Source organism: Macrotis lagotis, chromosome 1 (genome assembly GCF_037893015.1).
Source record: "Macrotis lagotis isolate mMagLag1 chromosome 1, bilby.v1.9.chrom.fasta, whole genome shotgun sequence".
NCBI lineage: Eukaryota > Metazoa > Chordata > Mammalia > Peramelemorphia > Peramelidae > Macrotis > Macrotis lagotis.
In genome coordinates this window covers 622,162,654-622,177,782 of record NC_133658.1, presented here as the reverse complement: position 1 = coordinate 622,177,782, position 15,129 = coordinate 622,162,654, and the positions used below count along the sequence as shown (strand labels likewise).

At 36.2% G+C, this 15,129-nt stretch overlaps 1 protein-coding gene and 1 pseudogene across 1 annotated transcript in view; both read left to right on the top strand.

Annotated features, from left to right (window-relative positions):
• ZRANB3 (zinc finger RANBP2-type containing 3) overlaps positions 1-15,129 on the top strand; it is a 238,159-nt gene that overhangs the window by 194,119 nt on the left and 28,911 nt on the right. The gene's annotated exons all lie outside the window — the stretch shown is intronic.
• LOC141507429 (small ribosomal subunit protein uS17-like) lies at positions 8,218-13,984 on the top strand (annotated as a pseudogene).

The window sequence follows — 15,129 nt, the reverse complement described above, 5'->3', positions numbered from 1 at the left end:
TGAGAGTCTGGATGTGAAGTTTTAAGATATGACTTCAGATCCCACCTCAGACAATTGTTAGCTTCTGACCATAGGCAAGTCAGATGATCAGAGTCCCATTTTCTCCACTAGAAAATGGGGTTAATAATACCATATTTCCCCCAAAATAAGTCCCAATATGTGGTTTTTTTTTTCAGGAGGTTCATAATATAAGCCCTTTGCTCAAAATAAGCCCCAGATGGAAAGAAAGCCCCACCTCTAATCATCACTAAGGGCAAGAAAAATCAGATGGAAAGAGTTTCTTGTGCATACACTAGCAGTTATAAGGAAGTGGGTTGATTTAATGCTGCCACTTGCTTTACAAGGGGGCCAGAGAGGTCTGCTAGTCTGGGATTTCAGCCAGCAGCAATCACTGCTGAAGACATGAAGAACTTAATAGATCAAATAATGATTCCCGTAGGAAGGACTGTCAAACATCCCCTGAAAATAAGCCCCTAATGCATCCTTTGAAGCAAAAATTAATGTAATATCTCTTCTTATTTTCGGGGAAATACAATACCTGCCCCCCCTTTATAGAATTGTTTTGAGGAAAGAGCTATTTATTAAAATCTTCAAGAGCTATTGATTTGCTTATGTTGGGATGGTATTGATGGATCTGATTAATGGCAGATAATCTTTCCTCAAAAATAAATTAATAAGGGGTGGCTAGGTGGCGTAGTGGATAAAGCACTGGCCTTGGAGTCAGGAGTACCTGGGTTCAAATCCAGTCTCAGACACTTAATTAATTACCTAGCTGTGTGGCCTTGGGCAAGCCACTTAACCCCATTTGCCTTGCAAAAACCTAAAAAAAAAATTAATTAATTAATTAATTGTTAAAAGATCCACAGCCAATCATCTTCCCAACTTGTATGCTCACAGGCATACACGCACATGCACACACGGAATTTTTTTAAAACTGACTATTCCAACTGTGTTCCAAAAAGATATACAACAAATGACATTGTGTCTCAAAGTACTGCAGGGTAGAGTATAAAATATTTTAAGTTTATTTGGGTTTTTTTGGATGATTCTTTCCAATATCTATAGTTATACTTGTATGAATGTATGTATGTATGTATGTATATTGTGGTTAGCTAGCAACAAATATCAGTGTTAAATCTAGGTTTTCTGGCAAGGATTGGCAATATGATATGTTACTCTATATAATAATAATAATAATAATAATAATAATAATAATAATATATATTGTTGCTTTGGTTACTTTGCAAAATGTCATTCTCAATAGAATTACCTAAAATTGTTTAAATGATTTAATAATGTATAGCCTACATGTTGCTTACATTGTTTCTTCCATAGTAATGTCCTTTTAAAACTGCAATTATGTGCTACTGACCTGAAATGTGGGTAGGTATCACTTAAAAAATTTTTTTGTGAACCAAAAAGGTTCTATTTAAATGACATTTTCTCAGTCTACAACAACTTACTCTAACTTTTCTTTTTTCTTTCACTTCATTTTGCCCTCAAGGTTTTTCTAAAACAATGAACTTGAGAACATTTATTTCTACCCCTCCATATTCCTCCTCAATTCCTGTCATTCTTTTGAAACAGCTCCTTATTCTGGATCTTTTTTACTAAGATTAATTCCATCTCCTTAGTTTAACAGAAACCTACGTTATTCATATTTACTTTCCTGTTTCCCCTGCCTCTGATTTCTGCCTCTGCATTATATTCATTTTAATACAAGTTGCACATGCACATTACTTAGGAGTCCCACTTGACTCTCCCCATTGGATCCAGCAGCTCTTATTGGCATTTTATTCATTCCCTCCATCCCTTTCATGCTTTCATTTCTCTTCCAGTTGCTCTCCTTTGGATTGGACTCCATTACACTTCCTCCCTGAGTCCCTCCCTCCTTTCCTCCCTCCCTTTTTCAGCTTCCTTTGTTTGTTATCCTTCCTCATTTTATTGTGAGTGGGGTAGGGGACTCTTATTTTTGTATTTGTGTCCCCAGAACTTCTCTTAGAGTCTGGCATGTGATAGACACTAAGATTGGCTTACCTCCATTCTTTCTCATTCATTTTATTAACCTTTGAGGTGTTCCTTTCGCCTCCAGTCTTTCCGCCCTCTAATCTATGCTCCAAAATGTTCCCCCATAACTCTTCTTATGGCACTACTACTTTATTTCCCTAAAATAAGAGCTAGTCTTATATTAATTTTTTGCTACAAAAGATGCATTAGGGCTTATTTTCAGTTGTCTTAATTTAAAAAAATAATTTCATGAATAACAGCCTACATTTATTCATGTATAGAAAATCTTCATTTATTCAAATGCAGTCATGTCATCTTCTTCTGGAATATTGTCATAACTTTCCAAACCCTGAATTCCATCCTGAATTTCTTGCAACTCCATTTCCTGTAAAACCATTGGCCTCAATCTCTTATATCCAACAATAGAGCTTTCCTTAAATGAGCACTTCCTGTCTATGTAGCCTGCTATTGACAACTCAGCTGTTTGTAATCTTTAATCCCATGAAGGCTTTACTCAAGTCACGCCCTCTCTAAACTCAGCTTCACAAAGTTTCCACACTGATTTCTCTCCAATCTGTTTTCAATGTAGTCATTGATATTTCTGCGTGCAAATGATCTTTGAATGGCTTGTTTATTGCAATATCAAAAGTCTGGAGATAGGCAGTCATTCCTGTGGGAATCATTATTTGATCTTTTCTTCTCTCTGCAAAGAAAATCTTCAAGTCTTTAGCTCAGTGAGTGCCAGCTGGATTCCAGACTAGCAGACCTATTTGGCCACCTCTCAAAACAAGTGGCAGCATTAAATTGACCCACTTCTTTATGACTACAGAGTTCATCTGTTTACATAGGCATTTACTTCTTGTCCAAAGATGCCCACTTGAGTATTTACAAATATTTCATTATAATTTATATTGTCATTTATTTTAAGTATTAAAGTCAATATTGTTTATTTATATTTAATTATATATTAATATTTTTATTTTATAATTCAGTATATCCATTATTTGTTGCATTGGACATACTAAATGTGGCCATCTTAACTGGGGCTGATTTGGGGGGTAGGTCTTTTATTATGAACATCCTAAAAAAGATCCTGCTTTGTCTTATTTTCAGGGAAATATATCATCATGTCCATCTGACTCAGAGGCTTCTCCTGTTTGTCCCCTTTTCTGTTGAAAAAATTTCCTTTAGAGCTTAATTCAGATGCCACCTCAAAAAAGTTATCCCTGAGTTTTCCCCACCCCACCAGTGAAAGTGTGTTCATCCTCCAATTGGTCATAGCTCTTTGCCCCATCTCTTTGACCTCATAACTTTTTTCATTTATATTTAATACCAGGTTAGACCATAAGTTTCTTAAAAACAATCTCATAGATCATCATTGAGAGCATTGAAGGTCATGTAATTCAATTTCCTTGTTTTACAGATGAGGAAACTGAGTCCAGAGGGCTCTAATGACAAAGTTATACAAGTAGAAAGTGACAGAGAGATAATTCAAACTCATATTTTATGGCTACAAATTCAACCCCTTTTCTTATTGTACCACATCTTGAGGGCAGAAAAGGACTGTCATTTTTATCTGCAGTTCCTAGAAGTATCTTGTATGTAGCAAATACTTATTGCATGTTTAATTGATTTGAACTGAACAATCAGACCTTGTTTAGCTCTGTTAACTTTAACGGTCATTAAATAGGCAGCATATACTTGGCATAAGAATGCTATTGTGTATCTTGTATCTTTTTTCTTATTTCTAGGTTAAAAACAAATCAAACTAATGTTCTAAAGCTTCTAACATAATAAAACAATGGATCAGGGGAATAATGTTCATCTCGAAATGGATATCAAATCATTTTGGTTTATCCTTTATTATCTTTAGTATTCATTTAATCTCAGTTTCCCCATCTTTGCATTAAGAATAATGATTCTGTTTTTTTTCATTAGTAGTAAGTTGCTTTCACTCAAACTTACAAAAATTTTTCACAAGTCACTTGACTTACAGAAAGTTAGTTCACCCATTAAAATAGACATTAGCGCCTTCCTCATTTCATAGCATCATTCTCCCTTATAACCAGGTCTTATTCTCCTCTTGCTCCTTTGACATTTGTCTACAACAAATACTGAGTTCCTCTATTACCATCAACAGCAAACAATATGTATTTGACACTGTTTGCCAGATGCTGCTAAGGTCTGGAGGGCAAACACAGCCCTGCCCTCAGGGAGCCCACAGTCCTTTGGGGGAGTCAACATGCAAGCAACCTGCAGCGTATATGGGAGTTACCCTCACAGGGAAGCACCAGCAATGATCTTTCAGAAAATGACAGCCAGAGGTGAAAGGGAAAACATTTCTGGCATGGGCATAACCAGGAAAAAGCAGAATCAGAAGATGAGGGGTTGGGGTGACAAGGAGACCAATGTCACTAGATCATAGGGTATGTAGAGGAAAAAAGTATAAGACTAGAAAGGTAGGAAAGGGGTCCTTGTGTGAATGATGAAATGAGCTAAACCAGGAGAACAATTTACACAATAATAACACTAAAAACAAATAACTGATCGGTTCAGTAATTATTCTTGATTCTAGAAGACCAATGATGAACTGTTATTATTACAGAAAGATAATGGAATTAAGTTGCAAAATAAAATATATAGTTTTGTATACAGTCATTGAAGTAATTTGTTTTCCTTGACTCTGCATATTTAGCTACAGAAATTTTGTTTTTCTTCTCTTAATGGAGGAGGAGGTGAAAGGGAAACAAAATAGATTTCTGTGAATTTTTTTAAAAATTAGAGAGGTTAGGAGTTTGTTATATATGAAAAATGTTTAATGTATTTTCAAATGAGATCAGTCTTAATAGTTTTTCTTAATTATTTTGCTCTACTATGAGAGATCTCTTACAAAGGTGGAGTAATGTGTAAATGTTTATAAAATAAAAACAAAACCCATCAAGCATACTTTTTTTTTTAACACTTACAGAGGATTTTATATTTTACCCTAGACTTATAGGGAGCTCCTGGCTTTATTGAGTTGGGAGATGGCATGGTGAGACTTGTGCTTTCAGAGATTGGTTTGACATCTGAGTGGAGGATGGACAAGAGAAGAGTGAGGAGAGAGATTTGAGGCAGGGCAGGGCTACCTACCAGAAAGCTATTACAATAATTGAAGTAGAAGGTAAAGAGGAAATGCCTCCTAGAGATGTTTATATGAGGACAGGAATTGTGTACATGAGATGCTGTGAAAGCTACGAACAACAGACTAGATTGCAAGTATGAACAAATGCTGGGATGGTCTTGTCCTCATTATAATAGGCAAGTTTGAAAGTGGAGAGTCTGGGGAGACAGAGGATCAGTGCTAATTTTGGAATGCTGAGTTTTAAGATATCACAGATTCCTGTGAACTATAGAACATAAATAAAAATTTAATTGAGACAAAATATTTGTGAAATAAAAACTATTTAAACCATACTTCTACTACTACTAGTCCAAAGTAGTTAACATTTATATAGCACTTACTGTGCTTTGACACTGTGCTAAGCAGTTTACAGTTGTTATATCATGTGATTCTCCCAACAACTCTTTTATTATTGCTCTTATTATCCATTTTTGAGATAAGAAAACTGAGGCAAACCGAAGTTAAATGCATTGTCAGGGTCACCCACATAGTAAGTGTCTGAGGCCAGAGTTGACTGCGGTCTTCCTGACTCCAGGCCTTGCCCTCATTTTCCCTGTACTGATTCTTGAACTTTACTTTGAGAAAAGGTTCATTGACTTCACCAGACCACCAGAAGAGTTTATTGCACGGAAAAGGTGAAGAAAGCTTTCTCTATAGTTGCCTACAGTTCCCAATTTTTGAAGAGAAAAATAACAGAGGACTTTGAAAACGTTTTTCCTTTCCTTTTCCTAGCTAGCTTTTTCTGTATTATTTTTTGGCTTCTTTCAGTAGTTTATATTTTTAAATGTTTTCACTATGCAGAGACCATCTCAATTTAAAACCTCCTTAGGAAAAGCATTATGAAGTCTCTGTTTTTTTTAAATTGTGTATACATATTCAAATATAGGTCTATACATGCATATACACATACCAATATATCTACCATTTTTAAAAAAATTATTTTTCTTCAATTACATGTAATGGCAATTTTTAACAATCATCTTAAAAAAGTTCTATGTTCCAAATTTTCTCTCCTCCCTTAAAATAATAAGCAATTTTTATCTGAAACTGTCAACAAGCATATACCTGAAAAGCCGGGGAAACACACACAAAAAAAAAATACAGAAGAAAAATAGTTTCCTTTGGGCTGCATTCATATGTCATCAGTTCTTTTTCTCAATATGGATAGCTTTTGAATTGTATTATTGAGAGTAGCTAAATCTTTCACAGTTGATCATCTTACTATATTGCTCTTACTGTGTGGTTCTGCTCATTTCACTTTGCTTTAGTTCATTTAAATATTTCCAGGTTTTTCTTAAATCCACCTGGTTATCCTTATTTTTTGTTACAGTAGTATTCTATTATATTCTTATACTACAATTTATTCAGCCATTCCTCAGTTTGTGGGTGTTCTCTCAATTTCTAATTCCTTGCCATTAAAAAAAGAGCTGCTGTAAATATTTTTGTTCAAATAAGCCCCATCCCTTTTCCCTCCTTTTTTAAAATCTCTTTGGGATACAGACCTAGTAGTGATATTGCTGCAAGAAGGGTAGGCACAGTTTTATTGCCCTTTGAGCAATAATATCTAGAATTGTTGGATCAGTTCACAACTCTACCATCAGTGCATTAGGTCCCAATTTTCCCACATCCCCTTCAACACTTGTCATTTTCCTTCTCTGACATATTAGTAAATCTGATAGATGTAAAGTGGTATCCCAGAGATCTTTTAACGTGAATCAGTAGTGATTTAGAGCATTTTTTCATTATGACTATAGATAGCTTTGATTTCTTCATCTGAAAACTGCCTTACTTATCATGTGATCATTTATCAATTGGAAAACGACTTATATTCTTATAAATTTGACTCAACTCTCAATATATTTGAGAAATGAGACCTTTATCAAATATACTAGCTATCAAAAATTGTTCCTAGCTTTCTGCTTTCCTTCTAATCTTGGATACATTGGTATTGTTTGTGTAAAACCTATTTTAATTTAATATAATCGAAATTGTCTATTTTACATCTTGTAATGCTTTCTATCTTTTGTTCAGTCATTAATTCTTCCTTTCTCCATAGATCTGACAGCCAAACTACTCCTTGCTTTTCTAATTTGCTTATAATATTATTCTTTACATTTAAATCATGTACCCATTTTGATCTAATCTTAATGTAAGATAGTAGATATTGGTGTGTGTGTGTGTGTGTGTGTGTGTGTATGTATGTATAAATGTATGCATGTATAGTTTCTGTCATACTGTTTTCCTAGTAGTTTTTGTCAAATTATGAGTTCTTGTTCCAAAAACTGGGATCTTCAGATTATCAAATAGTGAATTACTATGGTCATTCAATTTTGTATCCTGTATATCTAATGTAGTTCATTGATCTACTACTCTTATTTTTAGCCAGTACCAGATAGTATTGATTGACTACTTATACAATTTGAGATCTCATCCAACTAAGCCACCTTCCTTCACTTTTGTTTTCATCAAATTCCTTGATAGTCTTGACCAGATGAATTTTGTTAATTATTTTTTCTAGCTCCATAAAATAATTTTTGATTCTTTTATTGATATGATTCTGAATAAATGAATTAAATTAAAATAGTCATAGTAGAATTATTAGAATTATCATTTTATTGGCCTAGTCTACCCATGCTCAATCAATTAGATGTGACTTTGTGTAAAAAGTTATTTTGTGGGAGTGCTAGGTGGTGCAGTGGATAAAGCACCGGCCCTGGAGTCAAGAGTACCTGGGTTCAAATCCAGTCTCAGACACTTAATAAGTACCTAGCTGTGTGGCCTTGGGCAAGCCACTTAACCCCATTTGCCTTGCAAAAACCTAAAATAAAAAAGTTATTTTGTACTTATTTTCTTAGGTTTGTCTTGGTTGGTAGATTCCCAAGTATTTTATATTGTCTACAGTTATTTTAAAAGGAATTTCTCTTTATTTCTCTTGCTACAGAACCTTGTTGGCTATGTATTGAAATGTTTATGTGGGTTTATTTTATATATTAGAACTATGCTAAAAATATTATTTCAACTATTTTTTCATTGATTCTTTAGGATTCTTTAAGTACCATCTTGTCATTCTGCAAAGAATGATAGTTTTATTTCCTTATTGCCTATTCTAATTCCTTCAATTTCTTTTTCTTCTCTTATTCCTAAATCTAGCATTTTTATTACAAAATTGAATAATAATAGTGATAATGGGCACCTTGCTTTACCCCGATCTTGTGGGAGTAACAGGTAATGCTTATTGATAGTTTCAGATAAATATTGCTTATTATTTTAAGTAAAACTCCATTTCTTCCTATGCTTTCTAATGGGCCTTTTTGGGTTTTTTGAAAGGCAGTGGGGTTAATTGACTTGCCCAAGGTCATACAGCTAAGTACTTTTTAAGTGTCTGAGGTAGGATTTGAACTCAGGTCCTCCTGACTCTAATCAGTATTCTATCCACTGTGCCACCTAGCTGCCCCTTGCTTTCTAATGTTTTTAACAGGAATGGGTATTGCATTTTGTCAAAAGATTTTTCTGCATCTGTTGAGATAATCATATGATTTCTGTGGGTTTTGTTATTGATATGGCCAATTATGTTGACAACTTTTCTAATAGTGAGTCAGCCCTGCATTACTGATATAAATCCTGCCTGGTCATATTGTATGATATTTATAAAAGATCATTGCAATCTCCTTAATACAGCATTTTATTTAAAATGTTTACAATAGTATTCATTAGGGAAATTGATTTAGTTTTTTCCTCTGATTTGGCTCTTCCTGCTTTAGGTATCAGCACCATATTTGTAGCATAAAAGCCATTTGTTAAGATTCTTTCCTTGCCTATTTTCCCAGATAGATGTGGGTTAGAATGAAGTTCTTTAAATGTAGAATTGTAGAATCTTGTGGATTCTTCTGGCCCTGAGGGTTTTTTTCTTAGGGATTTATCGATGGCTCCCTCAATTTCTTATTTCTAAGATTGGATTATTTAAATACTTTAGTTCCTCTGAGCAAAATTTTTCTTGTAACTTTCATCTATTTCACTTAGATTGTTAGATTTATTGGTATACAATTGGGCAAAATAGTCCCCATGATTGTTTTAGTTTCTTCTTCATAGATGGTAGTGGGTGAAGCTAGATGGCACAGTGGATGAAACTCTGGCCTTGGAGTCAGGAGGACAGGAGTTTGAATCTAGCCTCAGACACTTGACTGGCTTTGTGACCTTGGGCAAGTCACTTAACCTTGATTGCCTTGCATCCAGGGCCATTTCCAGTCGTACTAATTCTAGCCACTTGACCCAAATGGCTCTGGAGAGGAAAAGTGAGGCTGGTGACTTAGCGCATATTTGTTTTTTTTTAGTTTTTATTGCAAGGCAAAGGGTTAAGTGGCTTGCCCAAGGCCACACAGCTAGGTAATTATTAAGTGTCTGAGGCCAGATTTGAACACAGGTACTCCTGACTCTAGGGCCAGTGCTCTATGCACTGCGCCACCTAGCCACCCCTGTACACTACTTTGAACTGCCATAATAGTGTTATAGTTCTTAAGAGCTACAAGTGTGACCAAGATGATAGAGAGAAGTCAGGAGGGCTCCCCTGGGTTTCCCTCAGAAACAACATTAATCAAGCCTTTAACAGATTTTGGAGTGACAGAACCCACAGAAAATCAGAGTAGAACATCTTCCAACAAGGTCTGTCACAGAGGAAGCTTGGCAGGGGCAGAGAGCAGAGACTGAGCCCATAGGCAGTGGGCCGAGGTGGGAACTAACCTGAGATCCTCCTCGACTGTGGAAATGGAGACTTTTGTAGTTCCATCAGCACAGCAGGTGGGCTAGGAGAGCTTCAGTACACTGGGAAAGCTCCAGTGCAAATGCCCAGACCCCCATTTAACCAGCATAGCTGATCTGGCTGGTCCAACCCAGGCGAACATCTGGCATTCCCTTGAAGGGCATGGCATTCAGATGCAAACAGCCCAGAGACAATCTCTGGTATTACCACATTTCCCAGTAGCCCAGGGAGTGTGTGGCTGACTTCCTCAGCAATGAAGGTTCAGAGAGGGGGCCTCTAGCCCAGAGATTGGGCTGCAGGGGTGAACAACCCTGAGGAAACCAGGCATTCCCACCATTCCTAAAAGCCAGGGAATGGGCAGTTGACATTCCCAGTGTAGATGGTTCAAAGAGAACCTCAGGTGTTTCTTATTGTCACCCCACTGAGCAACTCCTGAAGTTCCTAACATCCACTTCCCCAAGCTAGTAAGCCAGCCTCTAGCCCCTCCTCCAACAGAAGAGTGGGCTAGGCCCCCCATAACAAATCCCAAAGTAAATAAGAAAGCTTGGAAAAAAACAGGGTCTATTGAAAGTTGCCTTGGAGATAAGGATGGGCAAAAAAAAATGCCACTATCTCAGAAAAGGAAAGCAGAAGAAGTATATTATATGTGAAGCTTAGGAGGAAAATTGGTCTCCAACCCAGAAAGACTTCTTAGAAGAGGTCAGAAATTATTTTAAAAATCAAATGGAAAAATTGGGAAGAGAAATGCAATAGAAAATTAACATCTTACAACAAAAAGTGATAAAAGAAAACAAATACTTTAAAAATACAATCAGGTAAATGCAAGAAGAAAATAATTCCTTCAAAACTACAGTTGGGCAAATGGAAAAAAATAATAGCTCCTTTAAAAATTGAATTAACCAAATGGAAAAAGCATGCAAAAACTAACTGAAGAAAATACCATCTTGAAAAGTAGGCTAGGACCAGTGGACATTAATGACTTCATGAAACACCAAAAATCTGTTTAACAAAATTACATAAATGAAAAAATAGAAGAAAATGTAAAATAGCTCATTGGTAAAATAACTGACCTGGAAAAATAGATGCAGGTGAGATAATTTTAGAATTATTGAACTACCTGAAAGCCATCATCAAAAAAAGAGCCTGGATAACAATCTTTAAGAAAATGTCAAAGAGAACTACTCTGATAGCCTGGAATCAAAGAGCAAAACAGACATGGAAAGAATCCACCTATCTTGAAAGATATCCCAAAATTAATATGCCTATAGCTGAACTCCAGAAGTATCAGATCAAGGAGAAAATCCTGCAAATGACCATAAAGAAGCAAATACCAAGGAGACACAGGATTATACAGGATCTGACTGCATCAACATTAAAGATAGAAGGGTCTAGAATAAAATGTTCTGGAGGACAAGTGAACTTGAATTACAATCAAGAATAAACTACCCAACAAAATTGAGCATACTCTTTCAGGAGAAAAGATTAACATTTAACAAAATAGGTGACTTTTAAACTCTCCTGATGTAAAGCCCAGAACTGAACAGAAATTTTGGTCTTCAAATAGAAGACTCAAGAAATGCATGAAAAAGTAAATGGACTCTTTCCGTCTGAGAGAAGAGGAGCAAGAGGTGAGTGGAGTGGTTCCATGGCAGGCATCCAGACAGGGTGTTCCTACCAGAAGCAGCTGACCATCTTCCAAAACAAGAAGCAGGTGCTGCTCAGGGACACGGCCAAAGAGAAGCTGCCCAGATACTACAAGAACATTGGGTTGGGCTTCAAGACCCCGAAGGAGGTCATTTGAGGGTACCTACATTGACAAGAAATGCCCCTTCACTGGTACCATCTCCATCTGAGGCAGGATCTTGTTGGGTTTGGTGACCAAGATGAAGATGCAGAGGACTGTCATCATCCACAGAGACTACCTGCATTACATCTGAAAATACAGCTGCTTTGAGAAGCGCCACAAGAACATGTCTGTGCACCTGTTACCCTGTTTCTGAGACATCCAAATTGGAGGCATCGTGACAGTGGATGAATGCAGGCCCCTCAGCAAGACAGTGAGGTTCAACTTGCTGAAGGTCACCAAGGCAGCCGGGATCAAAAAGCAGTTCCAGAAGTTCTGAGCCCCTTGTTGCCAGGGGCTGGGACCAGGGCTGAAGTATTCACTGCAGCCTGGCCAACTGCTCTGCTAATAAAGGCATCCCTTCCCCCATTTAAAAAAAAGGTAAATGGAAAATGAAAAAGACTGCTATTCAATAAGATTAAACTATATATATATAGCCCTACCTGGGTGGAAGATTTTCATAACTCTTGAAAATCGTAATTCTATTAGTATACTTAGACCGAAGGTATGGACATAAATTGATTTTGATGGAATTTTTTAAAAAATTAAAACATTATCAAAAGGGAAGTTTTAAAATTCATATGGAGAAATAAAAAGTCGAGAATCTCCAGCGATTTAATGGGAAAAAAAGTACAAAAGAAGGTGGCTTAGCCATACCAGATTTAAAATTATATTATAAAGGATCAGTCATCAAAACTTCTGGTATTGGCTAAGAAATAGAGTGGTGGATCAAAAGAATAAACTAGGTGCAATAGCAGGAAATTATTATAGTAATCTGCTGTTTCATAAACCCAAAGTCCAGCTATTGGGATAAAAACTCTCTCTTTGATAAAAACTGTTGGGAAGGGGTGGCTAGGCGGCAGTGGACAAAGCACCGGCCTTGGAGTCAGGAGTACCTGGTTCCAGTCTCAGACACTTAATAATTACCTAGCTGTGTGGCCTTGGGCAAGCCACTTAACCCCATTTGCCTTGCAAAAACCTAAAAAACAAAAAAATGAAAAAAAACTTGGGAAAATTGGAAGTTAATATGGAAGAAACTTAGATTAGACCAACACCTCACACCCTATACCAAGATAAGATCAAAATAGATACAGGATTTAGACATAAAAAACAATATTATAAGCAAACTAGAAGACCAAGGAATAGTTTACCTGTCAGATCTATGAAAAGAAAAGGCAAGCAATTTATGACTAAGGAAGAGATGGAGAACACCATTAAAAATAAACCAGATGATTTCTATTACATTAAATTAAAAAGCTTTTGTACAGACAAAACCATTGTAACCAAGATCAAAAGAAATGTAGTAAATTGGGAAACAATTTTTATGACTAGTGTTTCTGACAAAGGACTCATCTCTGAAATATACGGAGAACTGAGTCATTTTTTTTTTAAAAAAAAAGACAAACCTTTCCACAATTGATAAATGGTCAAAGTATATACAAAGGCAGTTTACAGATGAGGAAATCAAAGCAATCCATAGTCATATGAAAAATTGCTCTAAATCACTAATTCTTAGAGAAATGCAAATTAAAACATCTCTGAGGTACCACCTCACACCTCTCAGACTAACCAATATGACCAGAAAGGACAATGATCAGTGTTGGAAGGGATGTAGGAAATCTGGGACACTAATACATTGTTGGTGGAGCTGTGAAGTCATCCAACCTTTCTGGAGAGAAATTTGGGAATTATGCCCAAGACAGCAAAAATGTGCAAACCCTTTGATCCAGCAGTACCACTACTGGGTCTGTACCCTGAAGAGATTATGAAAAAGGGTAAAAATATCACCTGTACAAAAATGTTCATAACTGCTCCATTTGTGGTGGTAAAGAAATGGAAACTGAGGGAATGTCCATCAATTGGAGAATGGCTCAACAAACTGTGGTATATGTATGTGATGGAACATTATTGTTCTATTAGAAACCAGCAGGGATGGGAATTCAGGGGAGCCTGGAAGGATTTGCATAAACTGATGCTGAGCAAGATGAGCAGAACCAGAAGAACTTTGTACACCCTAACAGCAACATGGGAGTGATGTTCAATCTTAATGGACTTGCTCATACCAACAGGACAACAATCAGGCACAATTTGGGGATATCTACAATGGAAAATGCCATCTGTATCCTGAGAAAGAATTGTGGAATTTGAACAAAGGCCAAAGACTTTCTATGTACCTTTAATTTTTTTAAAAATTGTCTTATTATGTAATTTTTCTATATCTCATACTATATGTTTCTTCTTAAGGATATGATTTCTCATCATATTCAACTTAGATCAGTAAAGACTAAAAAGACTAAAAAACTGCCTTCTGTGGGGGTGGGGGGAGGGAAGCAAGATGGGGGGAAAAATTGTAAGACTCAAAATAAATAAAACCTTTCTAAAATTACAAAAAAAAGGAAGGTATAGTGAGACAGGAGGAAAGGGGAGGCAGAATGGGGTAAATTGAATCACATGAAGAGATTCAAAGCATCTATTACAGTACAGGGAAAAAAGGGAGTGGGTAGTGAGAAAAGCTGCTTGAATCTCTTTGGATTTGACTCAAAGAAGGAATAGCACAGACACTCAGTTGGGTTTAGAAATTTATCTTACCCTTTAGGTATTAGGAAGGGAAAGGAGATGGGAAGGGAAAGAAGAACAGATAGGAGGGAGGGAAGGAAGAAGGGGAAAAGGGAAAGGGGGAAGAAAAGGGAGGGTGGCTGATAGAAGCAGGGACAGTTTGAAGGAGGCAGTATTCAGAAGGAAAACTGCTGAGAAGGGATAGGGTGAAAAGAGGGGGAAAAAGTACAAATGGAGCGAAGATAGCATGGAGTGTAAATGTAGTTAGTATTTACAACTATGAATGTGAATGGGATAAACTCTCCCATAAAATGAAAGTGGATATCAGAGTAGATTAAAAACCAGAATCCTACATTACATATTTGAAGCTGAGAGATACACACAGGGCAAAGGTGTAAAAGGCTGAAACAGAATATATTATGCTTCAACTGAAGAGAAAAAAGCAAGGGTAGCCATTCATATCTCAGACAAAGCAAAAGAAAAAATAGATCTCATTAAAAGGGATAAGGAAGTAAACTCCATCTTCCTAAAAGGTACCATATACAATGAAGTAATTTCAATACTAAACATGTATGCACTAAGCAGTTTGGCTTACAAGTTCTTAGAGGAAAATCTAAATAAGTCACAGGAAAACATAGATAAGGAAAACTCTACTGTTGGGGGACTTCAATTAGAGAATTATTAGATAATTCAGAATTATATTTAAATAATTTAGAATTAGATAAATCTAACCATAAAATAAACAAGGAGGACAGTAAATGGAATGTTAGAAAAGTTAGATATGACAGACCTGAAGAAAAATTG